Here is a 24,970-nt window from a genome sequence, read left to right as displayed (position 1 = left end):
AGCCCCTTGCAGCCTTCCTGTCCTGCACTGGTCCTCCACGATCCTCTGTTCTCCCGCCGCCAGCTACTTTCGGTGCGGTCATACTGTTCGCTTTTAAGTTTACGCCAACTGCGCCTGCGTGCCCCGAGCCACACGTATCTTTCCTCGCATTCCAGCCCGCAATTGTGTCCTGCGCTAAGAGCGCAGGACACTATTGCGAGCGGTAACGAGAAGAAAGATACACGTAGCCTGGGCATGCAGGTGCAGTTGCCACGTCAACCGAATAGAAACTAGCTGGCGGCGGGAGAATGGAGGATCGTGGAAGGCCAGTGCAGGACAGAGGCGCTATACCCAGCTCTTGACCAGACAGTGTACCCTTCAAAAATCGTTTGCCTGAAGAAGCGGGACTGTTACCCATGAAAAGCGTTGTACTTTTGGAGTTAATATTAAATGTTACTTTAAACTACAAGTAACTTGCCAGTTGTCCGGCCATTTCTTCTAGAAGGGAGGTAAGTCCACCCACTTCGCCCTTTTTAACTATTTTAATTAATTTTACTCTACCTGGCGCCTCTGTTATCCTGCTACAAAATAATTTAATCCACCCTTGGTGGAGGGGTGTATCCCCACTTTTTCCTATCTACAGAGAGCGACTTCTTAGACCTGAGCGGGGTCAGGTTATAATTCTCCCCGCCTGCTCGCCCAGTGGATGCCTTGGTGGCGACCTACCTTTGTGAGTATAATCACCTTCTTTATCAACAGATACCATTACATTAACATACTACACCATACCGGGCTCTCGGTTTCCCTCTCTTCACAGTGCAGGACAGGAAGGCTGCCAGGGGGTGGCAGAAGCTGCAGGTAAGTGAAAGACTTTGTTTTTTAACTATTTAGTTCCACTTTAACGCCAATAGCCATTTTCACCTATCAGCACTTCTCCCATTCATTTTACCATAACTTTATCACTGCTTCTCACACCTGAATGATCTATAACTAGTTGTTTTTTTTTTACCACAAAGGCTTTTTGTGGGCGATACTTGTTTTCAATAATTAATAATAATAATAATAATTTTCAATAATTACTTTATTTTTTCTGTTTGGGTTTTTGTGTCTGGTCAATTGCAAGCCATTATCTACTGAACTAACAGTAATATAACCTCATGACATACATATTTTTACTGTTTTTCTTTAAAAAAACAAAAAACAAAACATGCGATTGTTTGGCAACTGGGGTGGGGGGCTTTGGAAGGGATTTATTGTATTATTTTTTTTATTAAAAATGTGCAGTGTGTGCAATTTCACCTTTTGCCAGTAGATGGCGCTAGAAACATTACCTTGGTTTACTAGGAAGTGTTTAATTTTTTTTTAACTTTACTTTAGTTCTGTCATGAATGGACATGGCCCCTGATCAGGGTCATGTCCATTCACTCCAGGTACTGCGATTGGTTCAGGGAACCCTCAGTTCCCTTCCCCAATCACTGTTAGGGAAATGCCGCCGGGTAAGAGTGGCGGTTGCGCACACCCGCTGCTAATTAGACTTGAGCAGTGTCTATCTGAACAATATGATATATAATAGAAAAAAATTCCATTAGTTGCATAACTTCAAATTATAGCCCTCCCAGCAAAACTTTCATGACCCCCAACCCCCCACCCAATGTTTACACCTCATTTCCCCTCCGCCCTTGGTGACCCATAAGGCCCAGGGGCTCATCTGTCTGGAGTCATATAAAAATGTGTCCACCAAGATTTCCACCCCACCAATAACACTACCACTTCCCCAAGGGGAACAACCTGCAGTCTGAAGGGTGGGCACCTGTATCGTAGGAAAGGTAAGCAGATTCTGACCCCCACAGACTGTGGTAGCAGGAACTTCTCCACCTACACCTGACACCTGAATCTACATTAGCTTTGCCTCACCACTTATGATATGGAGATGATTGTCAATCTCTGTCTTAGGCCTGGTGCACACCAAAACCCGCTAGCAGATCCGCAAAATGCTAGCAGATTTTGAAACACTTTTTCTTCTTTTTCTGTAGCGTTTCAGCTAGCATTTTGCGGTTTTGTGAAGCGTTTTTGGTGTAGTAGATTTCATGTATTGTTACAGTAAAGCTGTTACTGAACAGCTACTGTAACAAAAAACGCCTGGCAAACCGCTCTGAAGTGCCGTTTTTCAGAGTGGTTTGCATTTCTCCTATACTTAACATTGAGGCAGAAACGCATCCGCAATCCAAAATCTGCAGCAGCCCGGGAGTATGCGTTTCTGCAAAACGCCTCCCGCTCTGGTGTGCACCAGCCCATTGAAATACATTACCCAAGCGGATCCGCACCCACAAGCGGATCGCAAACCGCAGCCGAAACGCTCTGGTGTGCACTAGGCCTATAAGAGGAACTGTAGTAAAAATCAGGGCTGTGGAGTCGGTACAAAAATGTTCCGACTCCAACTCCGACTCCAACTCCACGGTTTATGAAATCACGACTCCAACTCCGACTCTGGGTACCCAAAATGGTTCCGACTCCGACTCCTTAGTCTAATACTTAATAGGGCTGTGGATGTTGTACAAAAATCATCCGACTCTTGATTCCTCAGCTTACGAAACCACGACTCCGACTCCCCAAAATTGCCCTGACTCCAACTCCTTCACTCCGACTCCAACTCCGACTCCACAGCCCTGGTAAATATAATGTAATTAAAATTGCTTTTTTTGTGTGTATTACAATATTTTTATATAAATGATTTAGTCAGTGTTTTCCCAAATTCTAATACCTTTCCTCACCCTGATTTACATTCTGAAATGTATCACAGGTGGTGATATCTTTACTGCTGGCAGGTGATCACTGAAGAATGTTTGCTTCCAGTGAATTCCGAAGCAAGTACAAAATATACCTGGTCTCCCAGAATGCCCTGGGAGAATTCCGCATAGCTGATCAGCCTAGGCTAGGTATCACTGGGAGGGTGGAGCTACATACTAAATGTCACTACAATGCGTCTTTAAGACTTTTTCTTTAGGCCTGGAACCCACTACAAATCGCTTTCGCTAATCGCAATCGCTAGAGTTTTGTATGGCGTTTTGCAAGCGATTTCATGAGCGTTTTCTGACGAGTTGGGTAGCGATTTTAAAAAGTGTAAGCGATTTGCCAGCAATTGTGTATCGATTAGCGATTAGCATTTTTAATTCTGATTGGTCCTTTCAATTAATTTTAATTTTTTTACAGTGTGCACTAATTTTTAAACGCCTGCAAAATCGCTCTGTGTAAGTTTTAACAAGCGATAATGCCAGCATTTATATACTTTACAGTGCAGAAATGTTAACCGCTAACGCTAAACGCTAAAAATGCTGCGTTTGCGATTTTGGTAATTGCAATCGCTCCAGTGGAATTTGTCCCATCCATTAACATTAGCTGAGCGATTAGGGAAATTGCTAGCGTTTTAAATCCCTCCCTAAACGCTCACAAAATCGCTCTAGTGGGTTCCAGCCCTCAAAGTGGACCTGAACTCTTGCACAGGACAGAAGGAAAACAGAGAAAAGTAGCCTGTATGTATTTAGAGAGTTTAGCCTGTCTAATACACCCCTCAACTGTGAGTAATCACAACTGTAATTTGATCTCTCAGCTGTGATAGCTTGCTGCCTGGGCAGAACAGCTAATTTGAAAACACAGGATGTTAACCCTATGTCCGCTTCCATGAAAGCAGGAAGTAGATACACTGCAAATTTATAAAAGTATTTGTATAACCTGTAACAAAGAAATGTTTTTCTTTAAAGGTTATTATGCTGTTGCTTATATTTTAGAGCAGAGAGGAAGTTCTGGGTTTCCGGTCCGCTTTAAGAAATGTGAATAGCAATCTAGCGGAGACCAACGGCTGCGGACTGGAATGGAAAAGGTAGTTACTACGAGTTTTCAGTTACCAAATGACTTGTGTGGCTGTTTTATAGGCCGTATTAATTTTAATGCGGAGATTTCTTCTAAGTGTAGTTACTGCAGGCAACAGAGTCACGTAGGAGTCATAACGAGTCTATTAGTACGAGAGGCTAATGAGTGGGAAACAGCGGCCCATAAATCTCAAAAGTAAGCAATAAAGTATGCGATTTCCACCTATAAATATCCCCCCTCTCTGCTGCGTTCTCCGGTACGAGAACAATGGCCGACTGGCTGGAACAAGCCCTGCAATATGACCGTGGGATGACATCATTTCGCAGCAGCCATTTTCACCATTCAGCCTTTTCAATTCATCATTGTGCGAGGTTGGCTCAATGACACAAAATTCTCTCTGTTCTGAAAAAAGCAGAACTCTCCTTCCTGCAGGTTCTCAGGCCGGCCGGCCAAGAATGCTTTCTCTGCAGTCTGAGCATGTCCTCACTGTTCACTTCACTCTTGTCTCTGAACAAACGGCAATGTCCTGTCCCTTGCAGCGATCTGGCTTGCACCCTTCGGGGTGACGCTGTGAAAGAGCAGCGCTTTCTGTCCGGTTGCTAGGCAACCAAGTACAAACACTTCGGTAGGAAGTACAATAATGATTTATAGCGACATGACATTTTTAGAGAGAAGTTTCAATTTCGGTTAAAAAAAAAAAAAAGTACAACATTCATTATAAGCTAAACAAGCCACTTTGTAATCTAGTGTTAAAGAGGAACTGTATTCAATATATATATAAATATTTTTATTTTTTTTTACAATATTTATAAATATTTATAAATTATTTAGTCAATGGGCTTGATTCACAAAGCGGTGCAAAGTGTTTGCACGCCTGTGAAAAGCCCTTTATCACGCCTAAACTCAGTTTAGGAGTGATAAGAAGAAACTCGCGCGATCTCCCGCGCGCAAAGTTTTGCGCGCGTAGCGCACCGCGCTGCGCGCGCAGTGTGCCCTGCTTCGCGCGCAGCGTCCATTGAGCCCTATGGGACTTTGCGCGCGCAGCGCGGTGCGCTACGCGCGCAAAACTTTGCGCGCGGGAGCTTCGCGCGAAGAGCAGCACAAATCGGTGATAACTCAGCTTTGCACCGCTTATCACGCCTAAAGTCTTTTAGGCGTGATAACTGAGTTATCACCGCTTTGTGAATCAAGCCCATTGTTTGCTCAGTATAAAATCTTTCCTCTCGCTGATTTACTTCCTGAATTTTATCACAGGGGGAAACATTTTTGGTACTGGCAGGAGATCTCTGCGAAATGTTCGCTTACTGAGAGTTCTAAAGCCAGTAGAAAAGGTCCCTGGTCTCCCCGAATGCTTGGGGACGGGGGATTCCATATGATAAATAGAGATGGCCCAAACTTCCGATTTTAGGTTCGCGAACCTCCGCCAAACGGTCGATTCGCGCGAACTTTCGCAAACCGCAATAGACTTCAATGGGGAGGCGAACTTTGAAAACTAGAAACACTTATGCTGGCCACAAAAGTGATGGAAAAGATGTTTTAAGGGGTCTAACACCTGGAGGGGGGCATGGCGGAGTGGGATACATGCCAAAAGTCCCGGGGAAAAAAATCTGGATTTGCCGCAAAGCAGCGTTTTAAGGGCAGAAATCACATTGAATGCTAAATGACAGGCCTAAAGTGCTTTAAAACATCTTGTATGTGTATACATCAATCAGGAAGTGTAACTAGAGTACTGCTTCACACTGACACACCAAACTCACTGTGTAACCCACCGCAAACAGCTGTTTGTGTTGTGACGACCGGGCTGGACTGGTGCGCACCATGGCAAGATTGCTCTTCCTCAGTGATATCAGGTAATGTATGACTGCCTTATCAACTTTCGATGGTTCTTTCTCTACCATTGTTAAAGCTTACATCTATTTTTTTTTTTATTACATTTTCTGCTGGCTGTTCAGTACCTGCAACGAGAATCTGTTATGGAGGGCAAGTCTGCCATTGTGAGTGGCCACGGGTAATGGCCGGGGAATCAGGGTTCGATTCAGGTCCGGAGTGGGAACCATGAGAACTGGCTACCACCACCGACCATCCAAGTAAGGACCCATTTGCTGTACAAGTAATGTACCTGCCCTGACCGTGCTTTGTAGACTAGGCATCTGTGGTCAGATGAACCCTTGACCCAGCGCTGCGTGCCAGAGATGACACCACTTGCCTTTAACGAGAATGTGTTATGGAGGGCAAGTCTGCCATTCATTCAACTGTGTGAAACTTTAGATGGTACTTTCTCAGTAGCATGGTGACCACGGGTAATGGCTGGGGAATCCTGGTTCGATTCCGGTCCGGAGTGGGAGCCTAAGAAACGGTTACCGCCGTGAAAGGTATGCACTGACTTGACTAATACAATGTGCAGTCACACAGGTGCAGTTAACAGGTATGCACAGAGTGGTATATCACACTGCATGCACTCACGTAGTTAGGTGGGTGCACTGTGAACAACAGGTAGGTATAAGCAGTGATGGGTATTACAATGTGCACCTGTCACACACAGACAGGTACCGGACAGGCACAGTGACACTGCGTGCGCTCAGCTCACGTAGGTAGGTGGGTGCACTGAAGTGAACAACAGCAGGTAGGTATATGCAGTGATGGGTATTACATTGTGCACCTGTCACACACACAGGTATTCACTGAATGTGCTGGGCCTGGCAGTGGCACACAAAGTAGGAATTATTTAACTAATTGTAAAGTGTGTACAAAACAGGTACCTTTGTTATGGTTGGATTTGTATATGGCTCTGTCCGCTACTGGACACACCTACTTTATAAAGCGGATCTGAACTCTTGCACAGCATACAATGAAAATCGTTATACAGTTGCTGAAGAAATTCACTGCTCTGTGTGTGTTTAGCCAGATCAACCTGTCTAATTAGTTCTTTATCAGCAGCTGTGAAGAGACTGCAGGAGAGCTCTGCTGATGCAGCAAACACTAAGGCTAAAAGCTTACAGTGCTCCCTGAAAAATGAAGCCAAGTTAAAACTTCAGGGTTTTCTTTTAGGATCTTAAAATATAGAAATAGAGATTTGTTTTTCCCATAAAGGTTATCATGCTGTGGCTCATCTTATAGAGCTGAGAGGAAATGTAGTTCCACTTTAACTACCTAACGACCGTGTCACACCGATGGGCTTGACCACGACGGCAGCCCCAGGACTGACTATCGCCGATCGGCTTCAAGTCCTGGAGCTGCAGTTTAGCAGGGAATGCCCAATCGTTCCCTGCCGATTTCCGGAGCTCCACTCTGATCAGCCTGCTAGCTGTGATCGCGGCTAGCAGGCCGTTAGTAAACAAAAGGGGAACGAAATCCCCTTTGTTTACACCCTTACAGCACTGCTATCTAGTGCAGCGCTGTACATGGGACACTTAGCTGTCCCTCAGATTGGCAGTTGGGATCGAAGCCTTCTCATAGGCTGATGTCAAATCAGGATGGGGCAGGGGGTGAGAAGGAGAGGGAGGGGGGAGGGAGGGAGAGAAACTCAGGCACTGAAAGCCTGATAAAAAAACAACACGGGATCACAGGAGCGATCAGACACCTTCAAAAGAATGTCCTGTGAAGGACAATAAAAGGAGATAAGATTCAGTTGTGTGCTGAGTTGTAGGGCTGTGAAGCAACCTGACAAAGCTGCACAGCCCTGTATTGTGAAAAATGTCCTGGTCACTAGGGGGGTGTAAGCCTGAGGTCCTGAAGTGGTTAAAGTGTACCCGGGCGACGTCTGACATGAGATAAACATGTGTATGTACAATGCAAAACTTATAAATAACCAGGATCTTTCACTTCTTGTATTTTGCTGCTTGAAAGAGGTAATTTTTAGTCATGGAAGTGAAAGCTTCTGCCTTCTCCGTACCTTGTTGGGAATACAGTAAAATTCACCGATAAGCTAATTACAGCCATAAAAGTTTTCCTGGCAGAATACAACTTCTGATGGAAGGGGAAAGATAGAAAAAAGGTCAATAGTTCATATACAGTATTTTAACTCCGGGACACTTAATTGGCTGCCACTGAGCAGAGGTAACAAAACGTTCAATCTACTTTGTAAATGTTTAAATATAAAATAAAATCATGAGATATCTAAAAAAAAGGTTATTTTTAGGAGTAGGAGGAAAAATACAATTGTTTATTTTATCAGTTTAATTCCACCTCCGGTTCACTTTAACTACCTAGCTATTTCCCAGGGACAGCACTGTAGTGCGGTATCAGAGTGAAGATGTAACCGCTGCTGCCTCCCCGACAGCATCCAGCATATGGTATATCTATACATTAATATCCCCAGAAACACTTCATTTTCTCCCCATCGTCTCTGGAGGGCCTGGCGCACTTGTACCCTGACAGGGAAGTCAGCGGCGTCTGATTGCTGATTTCTGCCCGGACCTCCGCATCTCCTTTCCATGTCACATTTAATAAGCAGCTGATTAAGTGAAGCAGGGAATTTTGCAGAAAGTCATTTATATCAATGCTTATAGGGAAATTAGGTCATGGAGTAATTGTAATGGAAGCGGAGCCTTGTCATTGTTATTGGAGGCCTAGCTGTGGATCTTCACACTCTAATCACACTAAATGCCAGCAACACAATCCAGCCAGGACCATTACCGATATAATGATGAGATGTGTGTGTGGGAGGGGGACAATAGAGAATCGCAAGAATATATATATATACACACACACACACATTATAGCTAGCATAGGAGTTAAAGTGACACTGAAGCGAAAAAAAACCTCATATAATTAATAGAACATTAGTAGCAAAGAAAACAGTGTCCTTTTTTTCAGGTATATAGCTTTTCTTTTTTATAACATTGCATCATTCTGTAATAATTGCAATTTCCAAAACCCAGTCAGCATTTTAATGGATTTCACAGAGCAGAGCTAATGACCCTTTGAACTTTTCCCTGCAGAAGTACCATAAACAAAGAAGAAAGAATGAGAGACAGTTGAGATAAGTGCTTCAAAAGTCAGTGCTGTCCATGACTTTATAAAGTCGCGGAGCTCAAAGAAGCGCTTTAGAATACATAACAACTGACGTTTCTGCACTCTTCCTGTACTGAAAACAAAATGTCATGATATCATAAGTTTATTTTCACTTCAGATTCCCTTTAGGCTACTTTCCCACCAAGACGTTGCGTTTTAGGGGATGTTATGGTCGCATAACGTGCCCCTAACGCAACACGTGGTGGTGTTGAAGTTGGACGTCAGATTGAGCTGCGTTATTCAGCTCTCAAAGCAGCCGCTCCAGGTTAGTGATAGGAAGTCTGGATCTTTTTAAGGATTCGGATCATTTGAATCGGAACATTGAAAAGATCCGGATCTTTGAACCGAATCATTTGAATCACTTTACTAGGGAAGCAGACTGGGTGAAATGACTAGCAGGACAGGACTTTCCCTGCACTGTACATTCTGTATGTACTTGTTTCTTCCAGACAGACATCCACTGTGAACCAAATCTTTCATTGTGATGATCCGGATGATTCGACCCACAAAAAAGATCCGGATCAAATGAACGATTCGTTCATGATCCGGACAACACTAAGAGTCCCACCAGGAGTCACCACAGTGCAGTGAATATTAATTAGCCTTTTGGCTGGCCGCAGAGGAGGAGGGGAGACCTCCTCCTCCAACATTACTGAGCATGTGCAAACAGTCTAACGTGGCTTAGCCCAGTATAGCGTACAGCATGCAGCACTTTGTTTAAACGTGCAGCGTTGCTATGTGACACAACGTGTGCACTGTGAACAGCACATTGATTTTACAGTGCTGTGAGTTAGGCTGCGTTACTGGCTGCTGTAACGTGGGACTTTAACGTCCCACTGTGAAACCAGCCTTAAACCATATATCCATTTTAAAGTGTACCCAAGCTGAAAATAAACTGTTGAGATAAACAATTGTATCCTAAAAAAGACCCTTTTTTAGATATCTCATGGTTTTAGTTTATATTTAAACATTTACAAAGTAGATTGAATGTTTTGTTTTCTCTGCTCAGTGGCAACTTATTAAGTGTCCCTGAGGGCCCGTTTCCACTATCGCGAATCCGCATGCGTTGCCCGCATGCGGATTCGCACAGTCAGTACAAGTGGATGGGACTGTTTCCACTTGTGCGTTTCCCCGCACGTTTTTCTGTGCAGAAAAAATCTGCAGGGTAGGGTCCTCAGAATTCGCCTGCGTGTGGAATGCAGGCGAATCGCACGCAATGTATTTAATAGGGAAATCGCATGCGTTTTCCCCATGCGTTTTTTGGCGCGATTTTGCATGCGATTTCGCATAGGTATTAATGTTAATTTACACAGGCAGTGACATGGTTAAATTCGCATACAGCCTTACCTATGCGAAATCGCATGCGAAATCGCGACAAAAAACGCATGCGGAATCGCACCCGCATGCGATTTGCCTGCGGTGATTCGCCGGCGATTCCGCAACGCTATAGTGGAAACGGGCCCTGAATGAAAATACATGAACTATTGACCTTTTCCTATCTTACCTCTGCACTCAGAAGTTGAATACTGCCAGGAAAACCCAAAAAGGTACCAACAACACAGAAACTGTCACTTGCATGCCTAAAAATTAACTCTTTCAGGCAGCAAAATAAAACAAGTAAAACAGCCTGGTTGTTAATGTTTTGCACTGTACATACACATGTTTATCACCATCATATTACATGTTGCATCGAGTACAGAATGACATGGATCAAAGTAAACTGTGAAGGAAACTGTTAGCAGGAGCTGCCAGAAGATATAAAATAGTTTACAAAAAAAAAAAATGTAAAGGGAGGATGAGTGATGGAGAAACCTCTGAAAGAAACAGACTACTCTAGATCAGTAAAGGGATACTTTTTGTGAACCAATCATCCTTTTTCCCAATCTACATTGCTTTAATATTCTTTCCTAACCTGCCGAAGTGGATGACTGGACCATGAAACGTAAGAGGGATATAGAGGCTGCCATATTTATTCCCTTTGAAACAAGGCACATTGCTTGGCTGTCCTGATTATCATTCCGGGCTAAAGGCTCATACACACCTACCAACAATCTGTCCAACTATCTTCCAAACTTGTCTGTTGGACGATAAGTTGGGTGTGTGTACAACTGAGAAACAAGCAGATGACCAACTGATAACAGTTTGTCAGATCCAAACGGTGGATCAACCTGACCAAACTATCGGACAGGTTGGAATGTGTGTACAAGCATAGCTCTTTCGGAGGGACAGTACCTTTCTGGGAGCCCTGTCCCTCTGTCAGGACTTTGTCCCCATTTCTATATAAATATACTGTATATAATGTGTTTGACTCTAAACTTTATTCCCATCCATTAAATTGATATATTACAAATTTTAAAATATGTTAATATGATGGAAAATGAACCAGGATAGAAAGGATCAATTTGGTTTGAATTATAAAACAACATATTTTTCTTATGAAATCTTTATCATATGCATGACAAGGGGTGTGACGGGGAGGGGGGGATCTGGGGTGTGGCAGGGGCGTGGCTTAAGTGTCCCTCTTTCTCATCTCAAAAAGTTGGGAGGTATGGTACAAGTCTTTTGAACAACTTTATTGTTTTTGAATGCAGACGTATTGTGCAGTTTGTCTTTTAGCTTGCACGCACAGTATTTAAGTAAGTTGGTTGGTGTGTGTGTACGTACTTGTCATGTAAACAACTTGTTGTGTGGTTGGTCATGTTGTTCAGTTGGTTGTGCATTAAGTTGGACGTGTGTATAAGCCTTCAGTAGTGACAAAGCTGAAACAAGCATGAAGCTAATGTTGTCAGATTTTTGTCAGAACCATCTGATCTGCATTCTTGTTCAGGGTCTATGCCTAAAAGTGTTAGAGACAGAGGATCAGCAGGACAGCCAGGTAATGTGCATTGTTTAAAGTGAAATTAATATGTCAGCCTCCATATACCTCTCCCTTCAAGTCCCTTGTAAAGATGGAGTGCTGGTTTGCTGGATCACTCACCCTCTCCAGTTCTCTCCTGTCTCAGTATGAGAGCGTGTACTGTACTTGAATAATATACCTTCATTCATTCATTACTGGAGAGCAGCTGTTTCTGTAAATGCATAAAACGACATAATGGTATACATAAGGGGTATATGCAATCATCCGAGCAGCTCATAAGGCAGGGTTTGTATATAGGCGCCGGGCTAATTACACTGATGTAGTGTTTATATTACGCAGTGTGCAGGGTCAAGTGGTCTTGGCTTAAATGAAATTGCTGTGCCTAAGCCTCCTGTAAGTGGCACTTGTTCAATCCTGCTGCTTCTTTTATTTGCATTAACATACAAAGAATCAATACATGTTCATTTTCCCTACACAGACAACACTTGAGGCTATGAGCCTCTCTTTCACAATATTTCTACTTTATTAGCAACTTTACCCCTTTTCTTCTGCTAGGAGCCTAAGTGGCTCTTATAGGTTTCAAGCCAAGACATTACAAGAGGTAGAGGCCAAAGGTTTCTACGCAAGGAAACAACGCCAGTTAACCACGGTTCACCGTTTGGTACGAGGTCAGTATTTAATACAAACCTGAAGCGGAAATAAAATTATGACATCATAAATTGTATGTGTGTGTACTACAGCTAAGAAATAGAATATTATTAGCAAAGACAAAGAACACTAGCAGCAAAGAAAAGAGTCTCATATTGTTTCCGGCACAGGAAAAAGTAAAAAAACTTCAGTTTCAACTTGGGTCAAATACAGTCCTGTTTTCTGAAGCACTTAAAGGAGAACTGTAGTGAGAGATAAATGGAGGCTGCCATATTTATTTCCTTTTAAGCAATACCAGTTGACTGGCAGCCCTGTTGATCTATTTGGCTGAAGTAGTGGCTGAATCACACCAGAAACAAGCATGCAGCTAATCTTGTCATATCTGCCAAAATTGTAAGAAAACCCTGATCTGTTGCATGCTTGTTCAGGGTCTATGGCTGAAAGTATTAGGGTACGTTTCCATTGGTGCAGTGCAATTCCAGTGCAGGAAACGGATGTGCGATTTTGCATGCGGATGCGTTTTTCTATGCGTTTTGTGGCCAAGCGTTTTTAACCATGTCAATGCTGGTGTGCTTTTTACATAGTTTTTACACAAAAACACATAGAAAAACGCATGGCAAAAACGCATGGCAAAAACGCAGGCGTTTTTCCTATTACATACATTGTATGTGAATTGCATAGCGGTATGTGGCATGCAAATTCTGATGACTCTGCCGTGCAGATTTTTTCTGCACAGAAAAACGCTAAAAAATCCTGACAAGTGGAAACAGTCCCATCCACTTGTATTGGCTATGCGAATCTGCATGCAGGAAACGCATGCAGATTCGCTCCAGTGGAAACGGGCCCTAAAGGTGCGTACACACATGCGACTATAGTCGTTTGTAACAATCGTTCCCCGATCTTTACTAACGACGATCGTTACAAAAAACGAACCACCGACTATTAAGGCAAACGACGAACGAGCCAAATCGCTACAAAAGAAAGTTCTGTCTCGGCGGATTTTAACCAACGACGATCGTTTGCAAAAGTAGTACATCGTTGGAAACGGTCCTTCGTACTCGGCTTGACATGCGCATTTCACTATTTCTCCATGGAACTTCTCATTTTTATGCGCAGGCGCAATAGTTGCTTTCTGTGATGTAACGTTCGTTCTAACGATCAGATCGTTACACACATTTTAAAACTACCTTTACTTAGGTCGTTCTTTCATCAATTAAAAGTTCGTTCGTCGTTCTTAACGAACGATTGTTGTCGCATGTGTGTACGTAGCATTAGAGGCGGAGGATCAGCAGGATAGCCAGGTAACTAGTTTAACTGCAGGGATGTTCAAAGGGTCATTATTTTTGCTTTGTTTTACAGCTTAAAAGACAGAGTGTGGTTTTAAAATTGCAACTGTGACAGAATGATGCAATGTTACAAAAAAAAAAAAAAAAGCTGTATAACTGAAAATAAAAATCTCTTTTTCTTCGCTAATGTTCTATTCCTTATCTGTCCATGCAATTTACTATATCATAGGTTTATTTTTGCTTCAGGTTTGCTTTAGGTCAGACCTCACACAAATACAGTAGTGTTGCTTTGAATGTAATCATCTCTCCAAATTGCAGTTTTCTACTCTTTGAACCAGATGCCTGCAAAACCTCAAAATGATACGGGTCAGAGAAACACCCCTCTATATTCATCTGTTCAGCTCTGATTCAATTAGGTTTCCTTAGGAGGATAAGTTTTTCCATTGTATCCACAAAATACAATTTTCAGCACCAGACAAGGAATAAGTACCAAAGAGTAGATAAAAAAAAGTATGATAAACTTAGAAGGAAGCCAAGGTGAGAGACATATGGAGCCTGCTGAACTCTGGCTCAGGACAGAAGGAAAACAGAGAGAAATGCACCCTGTATGTATTTAGAGAGTTTAGTCTGTCTTATTCCTCCTCATCTGTGACTTCTCATCACTGCAATTTGAACTCTAAGCTGTGTCAGTTGGCTTCCTTGGCATAGCAGCTAATTTGTAAACACAGGATGTTAACTCTAAGGCCCATGTGCCATTCACTTTTTTTCCTGAGTTTTCTTCTAAGAGATCATTTTTCATCTTCTATTTAACCCTCCTGGCGGTTCAATTTTTTTGCCAAATAGGCAGAAATCCTTTTTTTTTGTTTGTTTTTGTTTCATGTAAAGCTACCAGAGTGGTAGCTACATGAACCACCACTAGAGGGCGCATGTGTCCCTCTAGTGCGATCGTCGCCGGCATCAATAGCAAACAGGGGAACGCGTATATAACGCTTTCCCCTGTTTGGCTTCTCCTGTCGCCATGGCGACGATCGGAATGACGTCATATAGCGTTGCCTGGAACTCATTGGTCCGGGCAGCGCAGGGCTCTGGCGGGGGGGGGGGGGGGGCCCTCTTCCGCCGCTGCGTGCGGGCGATCACCGCAGAGCGGCGGCGATCAAGCTGTACGCGCGGCTAGCAAAGTGCTAGCTGCGCATACAGCACTTTAAATGGGGAAAATCGCCCCACCAGGGGCTGAGATATCTTCCTGCGCGGCATAGCCCGAGCTCAGCTCGGGCTTACCGCCAGGAAGGTTAAAATAACTTTTCAGCACCCTGCAACTGAAAAAGTACTAAAAAAAAAGATGAAAAAGAACTATTAAAATTATTTTGAGTATTTTCTTGTTTGCTGGTGGTTTAAAAGGCATTTTATTGACAATTTTAGAAATATCACCTATTAAAAAAAAACTCAATTGCATATGGGCCTAAGTCTGCTTCCATGATAGCAGTAAGTAGACACACTTCAGATTTATTGCAGGATTTGCCTCAGCTGTAACAAATACTTTTTTTTTCTTTAAAGGTTATTATGCTGTTGCTTATCTTTTAGAGCACAGAGGGAGTTCAGGTCTGCTTTAAACAATACCAGTTGCCTGGCAGTCCTGCTCAACTTTCTGGTCAGTAATATCTAAATCACACACCTGAAAGAAGCGTGTAGCTAATCTTGTCAGCCGTTAGTCAGAGACATCTGATCTACATACTAATGTGCATTGTTAGAAATTAAGAAATTAATATGACAGCCTTCATACAGTATGTCTCTCACCTCAGGTTCCTTTGGAACATCTCATTTTGAACATTCCTTTGTTTAATGGCTGGGAGGGGGTGAAGTGTGTGTGTGTGTGTGTGTGTGTGTGTGTGTGTGTGTGTGTGTGTGTGTGTGTGTGTGTGTGTGTGTGTGTGTGTGTGTGTGTGTGTGTGTGTGTGTGTGTGTGTGTGTGTGTGTGTGTGTGTGTGTGTGTGTGTGTGTGTGTGTGTGTGTGTGTGTGTGTGTGTGTGTGTGTGTGTGTGTGTGTGTGTGTGTGTGTGTGTGTGTGTGTGTGTGTGTGTGTGTGTGTGTGTGTGTGTGTGTGTGTGTGTGTCTCTGATACATTTAGCCACAGCCCCTCAACAAGCATGCAGATCAGGTGCTCTGACTGAAGTTAGACTGGATTAGCTGCATGCTTGTTTCAGGTGTGTGGTTCTGCTACTGCAGCAAAAGAGATCAGCAGGACTGCCAGGCAACTGGTATTGTTTAAATGGAAACATCCATATCCCTCTCAGTTAAGGTTCCCTTTAAAGGACTTCCGAGGCCAAAATTACAAAAATCACTCTTTACCTTTATCTCAGCAGAAACCAAGGAGGACGCCATCCGCGCCCCTCCGCTCCGTTCCGCCGCCAATCCATTGTTTTTATTGACCCCAGGCCTGGTCCCGACCCCACCGAATGGGTCGCATCTGATGCCACTCATAAGATGGCCGCCGCCTTGAGCCGCGGCTGCGCAGTACACTTTGTCGCGAGTGCGAGTGCGCAGCCTTTAGCAGTCCTTCAGCCTCGTACCGGGTCCCGGCATCCTCCTGAGCGTACGTCGGGCACAGTGATGTGAGCGCGCCCGACGTATGCTCGGGAGGATGCCGGGACCCAGTACGCGGCTGGAGGAGGGCTAAAGGCTGCGCAGTCGCGACAAAGCGTACTGCGCAGCCGCGGCTCAAGGCGGCGGCCATCTTATGAGTGGAATCAGATGCGACCCATTCGGTGGAGTCAGGACCAGGCCTGGGGGCAATAAAAAGAATAGATTGGCGGCGTAACGGAGCGGAGGGCACAGATGGCGTCCTCCGTGGATTCTGCTAAGGTAAATTTGTAATTTTTGCCTCGGAAGTCCGTTAAAGATACAGCTGCCATATCCAGGTGCCTTTAAAAGTATGCATATCTGGGGATAGCTTAATTTAGGCTACTATATAGTTCCCTTTTATGTGTACCTGAATGGATAAAAGTGCCCCTAGGGGGTACTTACCTCTGCATCCTAAAAAAGCTTCCCCCGTCCTCCTCGGGAGAGGCAATCCAGCGCCTGGCGACAAGAGCTTGTCAGCAGTGTGCGCAGGCGCAGTAGCGGCTTTCCGATATGCTCCATCGTAAATAGCCGAGCCCAATTGGGTCTGCTCTATTGCAGAGATGGCTCGCACCTGCGCAGTAGAGTGTACCCGATCGGGCTCGGCTATGTCCGCTGGAGCCTGAAGCCGCTAGTGCGCCTGCGCGCACCACCGAATGTAATTGTTGTCAGTGCTGCTGCACGGGAGCCAGCGCTGGAGCAAGTTAGCTGAGTAGGATATGGGAAACCTCATTAGGATCCAGAGCCCCCCCCCCCCCCCCCCCCCCCACTGCAGTAAATTCTGATAGCAAAATATAGATAATCTTTACTAACATTGTACTATGGCCTGACCTAACTTAACTCTCCCACAAGCCCTCCCTCTCGATGCCTAACCTAACCCTAACCTGCAATGGCTAACCCTAAGACCTCCCCCCCCCCGCCCATGTCTAACCCTGCCTGCCGATAATATAGCTGCAAGTAATTTTAGCAGGGGCCAGAGGTGCCCAAATTACCTGTAATAGCGGCTAATCCCAGACAGGGCATTATGTGCATGAAGCTTTTATGTTCTCTCCGCCTCTGTGTGGGTTTCCTCTGGGCACTCTGGTTTCCTCCCACATCCCCAAAACATAGAGATAAGTTAATTGGCGTCCCCTTAAATAGACCCTAGACTACAATGGACATATGGCTATGGTAGGGATTAGATTGCAAGCTCCTCTGAGGGACAGTTGATGAGAATTTGTAGCGCTAGATTCCCAAGTATAAATGTCGGCTGGAACACTTTCTGCATGGAGTTTGCAGATGATTGGTGAATTAGTTGGCCCTGGTCATAAACCATAATATCCTGTGCTTTAGTTAAACCGCAGAATCTGTAGATTAATTTATAAATGATTGCCAACTATAGAGCTGTCACTGTGACTGGCCAGGTATCAAAAAGACTGCTGTTTACAAAAACATCCCATTTTGACAAAAATAATAATTTGTGCTTTTGTTTGTGGTTTTAATAATAATTACAACCCCTGCCAAAACATCTGCTTAAGGGCTTTTTCACATTGGCTTCTGCTGAGCTTTCGCTCGGTGCCACGTTCAAACGCTGGCGTTTAGATGCTAGTTTTGAAGACTTTTGGGAAGCTTTCAAGGCTAGCGGTTCGGGTCCCGACACTTGTTTCACGGCGTTCAGCACCTCTGAAAGCAACATGTTGTTTTCGAGACGAGACGCCGGGATCTACTGCCAGGCTTTCATTAAAGCCAGCAAAAACTTGTCCCGAACGCTCCCATTCACTTGAATGGGACGGTGGTAGATCCTGATAAACGTTGCATCTAAACGCCGGTGGTAAACGCCGGGAAAGCGTCCGTGTGAACCAGCCCTTAGTTCTAAAAAGAGGTTTGTTTCAGAAACAGCTCGTCACTCATGCTTTCCGTAGCACTGAAAATGTGTCGGGGGCAGAAACAATTGTAAATCAGGGGGATATTTAGCTCTTGTGCTTCTATGGCGTTTTGTTTACAAGTTTTCAAATATTCAGAGCGAAGAACTGATGTGTAATCCTTAAAGTGGGATGAAACTTTATGTTAACTGAAATAAAAGAAAATCATCCAATAAGAAATGTCTTATTTAGCTTTACCTATCCTGTTGATTATAGTTTTTGCCGTTACATTTAGGAAAAATGTGATATGAAAAAAAGAAAAGAAAATTTCAGCTGGTTTCCATCTTTACTGTTTCTCTGTGATGCCAGAAGTGATGTCACTTCTGCCTTTTTTTTTTTTTTTTTTCAACACAGTTCAGTGTTAATTCTTCCGCCTTACTGCCACAGGCTACTGACCCTCCCACAACAAATATCACCTAGACAACAGGTTTATATCACTGTGTTATATAAGTGACTACAAGGGAGTTAAAGTACTATCAAAAACAAAACCTCCAAAGAGGAGGGATCAGCACAATAGTTAATAATGCATGACTATTGTAATGTTTAGAATGGACCCCTTCTGACAATGGGATACTCAAAGCTTTTCTGTTGCAATATTTCACCTTAATTATCAACTCACAATTTATCTCTCCCTTGAGAGAATGACTTAACTCGTGATTTAGCCCTCCTAAAGGCCCTTTTCCACTAGCAATCTGAATAGCAAAGTGCAGGAAAGTTCCGGCGATTGCGTTCACGATTTTGCTATGCTGTAGTGCATAGCAAAATCGCGGCAAATATCGCTCCGCGGCGCGATCGCGTTTGAGGCAAAAACCAATCGCGGTAGTGGAAATAACCTACCGCGATTCCTATGTTATTTGGCAAACCCTAGCGATTGTAAAATCGCTAGCGGTTTGCAATTTTGCGATTCAGCTAGCGCAAACGCGCTAGTGGAAAAGGGCCCTTAAAGAGACTCTGTAACAAAAGTTTGAGCCTTATTTCTTGTATCCTATAAGTTCCTATGCCTGTTCTAATGGGGTCTGTCTTACTGCAGCATTTTCTAGTTGCACTGTCTCTGTAATAAATCTTATCTTCTTTCCTCTGTCTGCTCTGTCGGGCTGAGCCTGGAATATGTGGAATGTGCAGCACTGCTTGTCATTGGCAGAAGCTTTACACACCCTCTCCAAGCTCTGCATGAGTCACACAGTAAGCTGTTCTCAGCCTATCACACTCTGGTTAGAAGCCATGTCTTTTGTTTGTAAACACTGCCTAAAACTGGCAATTACAAGCCAGGATTTCAGCAGGGAGCAGGGCTGTGGAGTCGGAGTTGTGGAGTCGGAGTCGGGCAATTTTGGGTGCCTGGAGTCGGAGTCGGGGAAAAATGCACCGACTCCGACTCCTAATGAATTTGTAACTGTAATTAAAATAGAAAATATTATAAAATGTCATATTTCTCAGATAATAGTCATTAAAAATAATGTATATATACAGTATATATACAGTAATAGCTGTGCTTAGTCCACAAAAATGAAATAAACCAATCAAAATTAGTTACTTATGCTGCTTCAATAAAGCAGTCCCCGTATTTTTAAGGTCAGATATACATATCTGATTGTGACTGTATTTATGATGTGTACACAGGAATCTCTTATATATACTAAATAACATCTATGCTGTAAGAATAAAGCCTGATGTGTAGCTGTGTCACTAATGGTCAACGAGATGGAAATAATTCTGCATTGATGCTGATTTATGCAAATGTATGCACTCCCTTTGCTGATGAAATCAAATAATTTGATATGTTGTTAAAATTTGGTTTGGTGACTACAAATTAAAGGGTAACTGAGATGGATGAAAAGTAAAGTTTTATACATACCTGGGGCTTATTCCAGCCCCCTTCAGGCTAATCAGTCCCTCGCTGTCCTCCACCAACCGGATCTTCTACTATGAGTCCTGGTAATTCAGCCAGTCAGCGCTGTCCATCCGCATGCCGCTCCCACAGCCAGGAACAGTCTGCACCTGCGCAATAGTGCTGCACAGGTGTAGTATGCTCCTGGCGGCGGAGTGTGTGCATGCGCACTACGCCCGACTGGCTCAAGTACCTGGACTCATAGCAGAAGATCCAGGTGGTGGAGGAGGACAATGAGGGACTGACTATCCTGAAGGCGGCTGGAGGAAGCCCCAGGTATGTATAAAACTTTAATTTCATCTGTCTCAGGTTTACTTTGTTACACAGTAGTGCTATACTCTACATATGCACTCCCCACAGAGCTGCAGGGAATCCACTGAGAATGCTGTGCACATTGAATACAGAGGTGTTGTCTGTTTACAATCTCCTCATTCCCCTGCAGAGTACCTGCACATCATTCTTACATGTACCCACACTTACATTGCCTAGGGCCTGATAGATGTTCTTTGTTCCGGTTTGTACCTATCACAAGTACTCTTACCAAGGACTAGTTTTAGTCTAAAGGGAATAAATATAGTAGTCTACATATCCTTCTCACTTCAGTTGTCTTGTAAAATTCCTAAGTGTTGGCAGTTAAGAGACGAATTTCATGTTACATACTTTTAATCAACAAAATTGTAATATGCAAATTAGAGGAGTCGGAGTCGAGGAGTCGGAGTCGGTGGAATCCTAAACTGAGGAGTCGGAGTCGGTGGATTTTTGGACCGACTCCACAGCCCTGGCAGGGAGTGGCAGAAACAGCACAGAGGGGCCCAGGAGAACATAATGGATAGAATGGTGTGCTTTTTATTGTAAGAATTTTAGAGTACAGATTCTCTTTAATTGACTTAACTCATAGTTTCTCTCTCCTGGGCCCATATGCAATTCACTTTTTCTCGTGAGCAATCTCCTAGGGGGATAATTTTCATCATCTCTTTAAAGAAAACATCCAAGGAATGCAAAAAAAAAAGATCCACTTACCTGGGGCTTCCTCCAGCCCGTGGCAGCCGTCCTGTGCTCTCGGCGCAGCTCCGGAAGCTCCTGGTCTTCTTCGCTGCAGAAGCCGACCTCGCCAGGTCAGCGTCTTCTGCGCTCCACGGCGCGGGTCACGTGGTCCCGTCGACGTCATCAAGTCTGTACTGCGCAGGCGCAGAACTACTGCGCCTGCGCAGTACAGACCTGATGATGTCGGCCGGACCACGTGACCCGCGCCGTGGAGCGCAGAGGACGCCGACCCAGAACCCGACCAGGCGAAGTCGGGTTCTGCAGCAGAGAAGACTGGGAGCCTCGGGAGCTGCGGCGAGGGCACAGGACGGCTGCCACGGGCTGGAGGAAGCCCCAGGTAAGTGGATCTTTTTTTTTTCCTTGGACCATTCCTTTAAAATAACTTTTCAGCATATACAATTGAAAAAGTAACAAAAAGTGGTTTGAAAAAGTACTATTAAAACTATTCTGAGTATTTTTTAGCTTGCTGGTGGTTTATCACATGGTGTGAAAATATCACCTAGGATATTTTCATACCTAATCAATAAAATGCCTTTTAAGCCACCAGCAAGCTAGAAAATACTCAGAATAATCTTGACAGTACTTTTTCCTATTTTTTTAATAGCAGAGTGCTGAAAAAATATTTAAAAAAAGAGGAAAATGTATCTCCTAGGAAAAAAGTAAGGCTTATCTCTTCTTATTCATCTCTTACATTAGCTCTCCTTACAGTTAAGGTGAAAGATTTGTGAATCAACCCCAATAGCCCATATGCCATTCACCTTTTCTCCTAGGTTTTCTCCTAGGTGATATTTTTAAACTTGTAAATAAAATGCCCTTTAACCACTTCACCACTGAGGGGTTTTACCCCCTGAGCACCAGAGCAATTTTCACCTTTCAGCGCTCCTTCCATTCATTCGTCTATAACATTATTATTACTTATCACAATGAAATGAATTATATCTTGTTTTTTTTGCCACTAATTAGGCTTTCTTTAGGTGGGACATTATGCCAAGAATTATTTTATTCTAAATGTGTTTTAATGGGAAAATAGGAAAAATGTGGGAAAAAAATAATTATTTTTCAGTTTTCGGCCATTATAGTTTTTAAATAATGGATGCTACTGTAATTAAAACCCATGAAATGTATTTGCCCTTTAGTCCCGGTTATAAAACCGTTTAAATTATGCCCCTATCACAATGTTTGGAGCCAATATTTTATTTGGAAATAAAGGTGCATGTTTTTCAGTTTTGCGTCCATCCCTAATTACAAGCCCATAGTTTATAAAGTAACAGTGTTGTACCCTCCTGACATAAATATTTAAAAAGTTCAGTCCCTAAGGTAACTATTTATGTATATTTTTTAATTGTATATTTTTTAATTTTTTTTTAATTACAAAAAAAAAAAATGGGGAGTGTGGGAGGTAATGAGTTAATTTTTTGTGTACAAGTAATTCATTTGTATGTGAAAAATGTTTAGGGTGTAGTTTTACTATTTGGCCATAAGATGGCAACAGTAACTTTTTGTTTAATGCGACCTCCAAGCGTCCTTCCAGACGCTTGCAGGAAGTACTAGGAGGCTGGGTAAGTTTTTTTTTTTCACAATGATCGCGCTGCTTAGCGGAAAAGCAGCGGATCATTGCGGGGCTTAGATCAACGAACGGGAGTGGATTTTCCCGTTCATTGATCTCCGGGCGAGCGGGAGCACAGGCAGCGGCGGGAGCGCGTAAAGTACGGATTTCTCCGTCCCTGGGGGTTAAAGGATGGAAAAAGGGACGGAGAAATTCGTACGAGCGGGGGTAAACTGGTTAAGCCACCAGAAAGCAAGAAAATACTCAAATTTTGATAGTACTTTTCCACCTACTTTTTGGTACCCTTTTAGTTAAAAAGTGCTGAAAAGTTATTCTAAATTGAAAATGAAAAATTATCTCCCAGGAGAAAACTCAGGTGAAAAAGTGAATGGCCCATTGTGAGAAGGGGTCCACACTAAGTATTACAATATTCATGCATTATTAAATACATTTTCTCACCTTCTCTAATGAATTCATACACAAACAGCGCCTACTGTTCTCTTGCTCTTTTAGTAAATTTGTTATCCCGGAAAGCATAAAAAAGGTCAGATTTCAGAACACTGGACCCGGCCTGAATGAAAAATACATTGATGTCAGGCAATGGTTCTAACAATATCCAGTATTAAAATAGTTGGTGTAAGTGAGTCTTTTTATAGAGCAGTTTTTGTTTAAATAGACGTCTCAAGCTAATAACGACATTCCTCACACAAGTCTGTTCTCAGCACTGCCACCTGCTGTCCTCCGGTAATACTGCATATACACATTATAATTTATTTTTTGTGGTGGATTTTTCCTGGAGCATTCGAGTCTCCCTAGATCATGTGACGTGTCGCGGTCGTGGTTTGTTGTGATAACAAATGCCACCTTGCTGCATTGAGAAGCTCCACGACGCCTCTTCCAAGTTGGGTGTGTGTTTATGGAGAGGTTATGGCAATAGTTTGCTGTATTTAGGCTTTCCTCGTTTTCACAGACACTCCTGATCCTATTTATGTACAAGATATCAAAGCAGATCAGCAATAAAAAAGTAAAGCGTGGGTCACTTACGTTGATGGCTGCGCTGCGGTTTTCGCCGTCCCTGGTCGGTGATGAAAGCGTGATAGTGAATACATGGATTATAAGCAGCAGGGCTTCCAGATGCTCTCCTGTAAAAATGTCCTTCTCAGCACATTCCTTCTTCAAAGATCACTTATTAATTCCCCCACCAGATGGCACTAAGCACATCTCCAAGTTCGGGAACTCCAGAGAACAATGGTCCTCTTTATTCTGCAAAGTAAAGAAAATGGCTGTTTGACAGTAGAACAGATGTACATACCAGCTCTTTAACTCTTTAAAGGCCCACAGTCGCCCGCAGCACATCGGTAATGAGTGCTTGTACCTGTCTGGTTATTTATTACTGGCAATTAATAGCAGTTCTTTAGTAGGATGTTTAAAAAGTGATGCATTGGTTTTGACAATTGTACAGTTAGTAATGTTTCACTTTAGAGTCCAGCCCCTTTGGGAGACTTCTCCAGTCCAATATTTAGACATGGCCTTAAGTTTCACTAGCCAATGCCCAGATGTTCTTACCTTGGCTAATTCCGGGAGCTGGTATGCAAGGGGCAGACTGCTAAACGTGAACATGGATTTTACATTAAAGTGGTCCCAAAACATACTGTATATTTTGATAGGAAAAGGAGGAAGGCTTATCTTTCATGTTCTTAAAGCAAACCTGAAGTGAAAAATGAGATAATGAATCATATGTGTAGTACAGATAATGAATAGAACATTCGCAGCAAAGAAAAGAGTCTCATATTTTGATTTTCAAGAAAAAGCAAGAAGTTTTGTATCAGGATGATACCATTTATTGGCTAACTTAAAATAATAAGAGTAAGCAAGCTTTCGCCTGTAAAGCCTTCGTCGGGCTTCAATCCCACTATTATTCTTTTAAGTTAGCCAATAAATGGTATCATCCTGATACGAAACTTCTTGCTTTTTCTTGAAAATCAAAATATGAGACTCTTTTCTTTCTTTGGCCATTTTTAAATCACTTGGGCTGCAAGACAACAAAGTGTCCCATTTTTTTAGACTACACAGGAAGCAGAAGTGATGTAGGATTGTCACTATCCAATCAAAGAATTGCTGATCGATCACGTTTCTACATGGAGTGCTGCTGACACTGGGGAGCTACAGTTCACCGAGAGAACCATGAATGCCAATATGTACTGAAACAGAGCATGATACCCTTCCTTCGGAAACTGGGCCGCAGGACAGTAGTCCAACAGGAAGACAACCTCAAACACACCTCCAAGATGACCACTGGTAAAGGTGCTGGACAGGCCATGCACCACC

At 43.3% G+C, this 24,970-nt stretch overlaps 1 long non-coding RNA gene across 6 annotated transcripts in view; it reads right to left on the bottom strand.

Annotated features, from left to right (window-relative positions):
- LOC137547222 (uncharacterized) overlaps nt 1–24,970 on the bottom strand; it is a 562,452-nt gene that overhangs the window by 265,280 nt on the left and 272,202 nt on the right. For 5 of the 6 annotated variants that reach the window (XR_011026529.1, XR_011026530.1, XR_011026528.1 and 2 more), the window contains exon 5: nt 23,687–23,905. This is a non-coding gene — a long non-coding RNA (uncharacterized lncRNA). Of the gene's footprint in view, nt 1–11,836; nt 11,928–23,686; nt 23,906–24,970 lie in introns of all 6 variants that reach the window. The other variant, XR_011026531.1, reaches the window with a different exon arrangement.

This window comes from Hyperolius riggenbachi, chromosome 2 (genome assembly GCF_040937935.1).
Source record: "Hyperolius riggenbachi isolate aHypRig1 chromosome 2, aHypRig1.pri, whole genome shotgun sequence".
Lineage (NCBI taxonomy): Eukaryota > Metazoa > Chordata > Amphibia > Anura > Hyperoliidae > Hyperolius > Hyperolius riggenbachi.
This window is presented reverse-complemented; position numbering and strand designations above follow the sequence as displayed.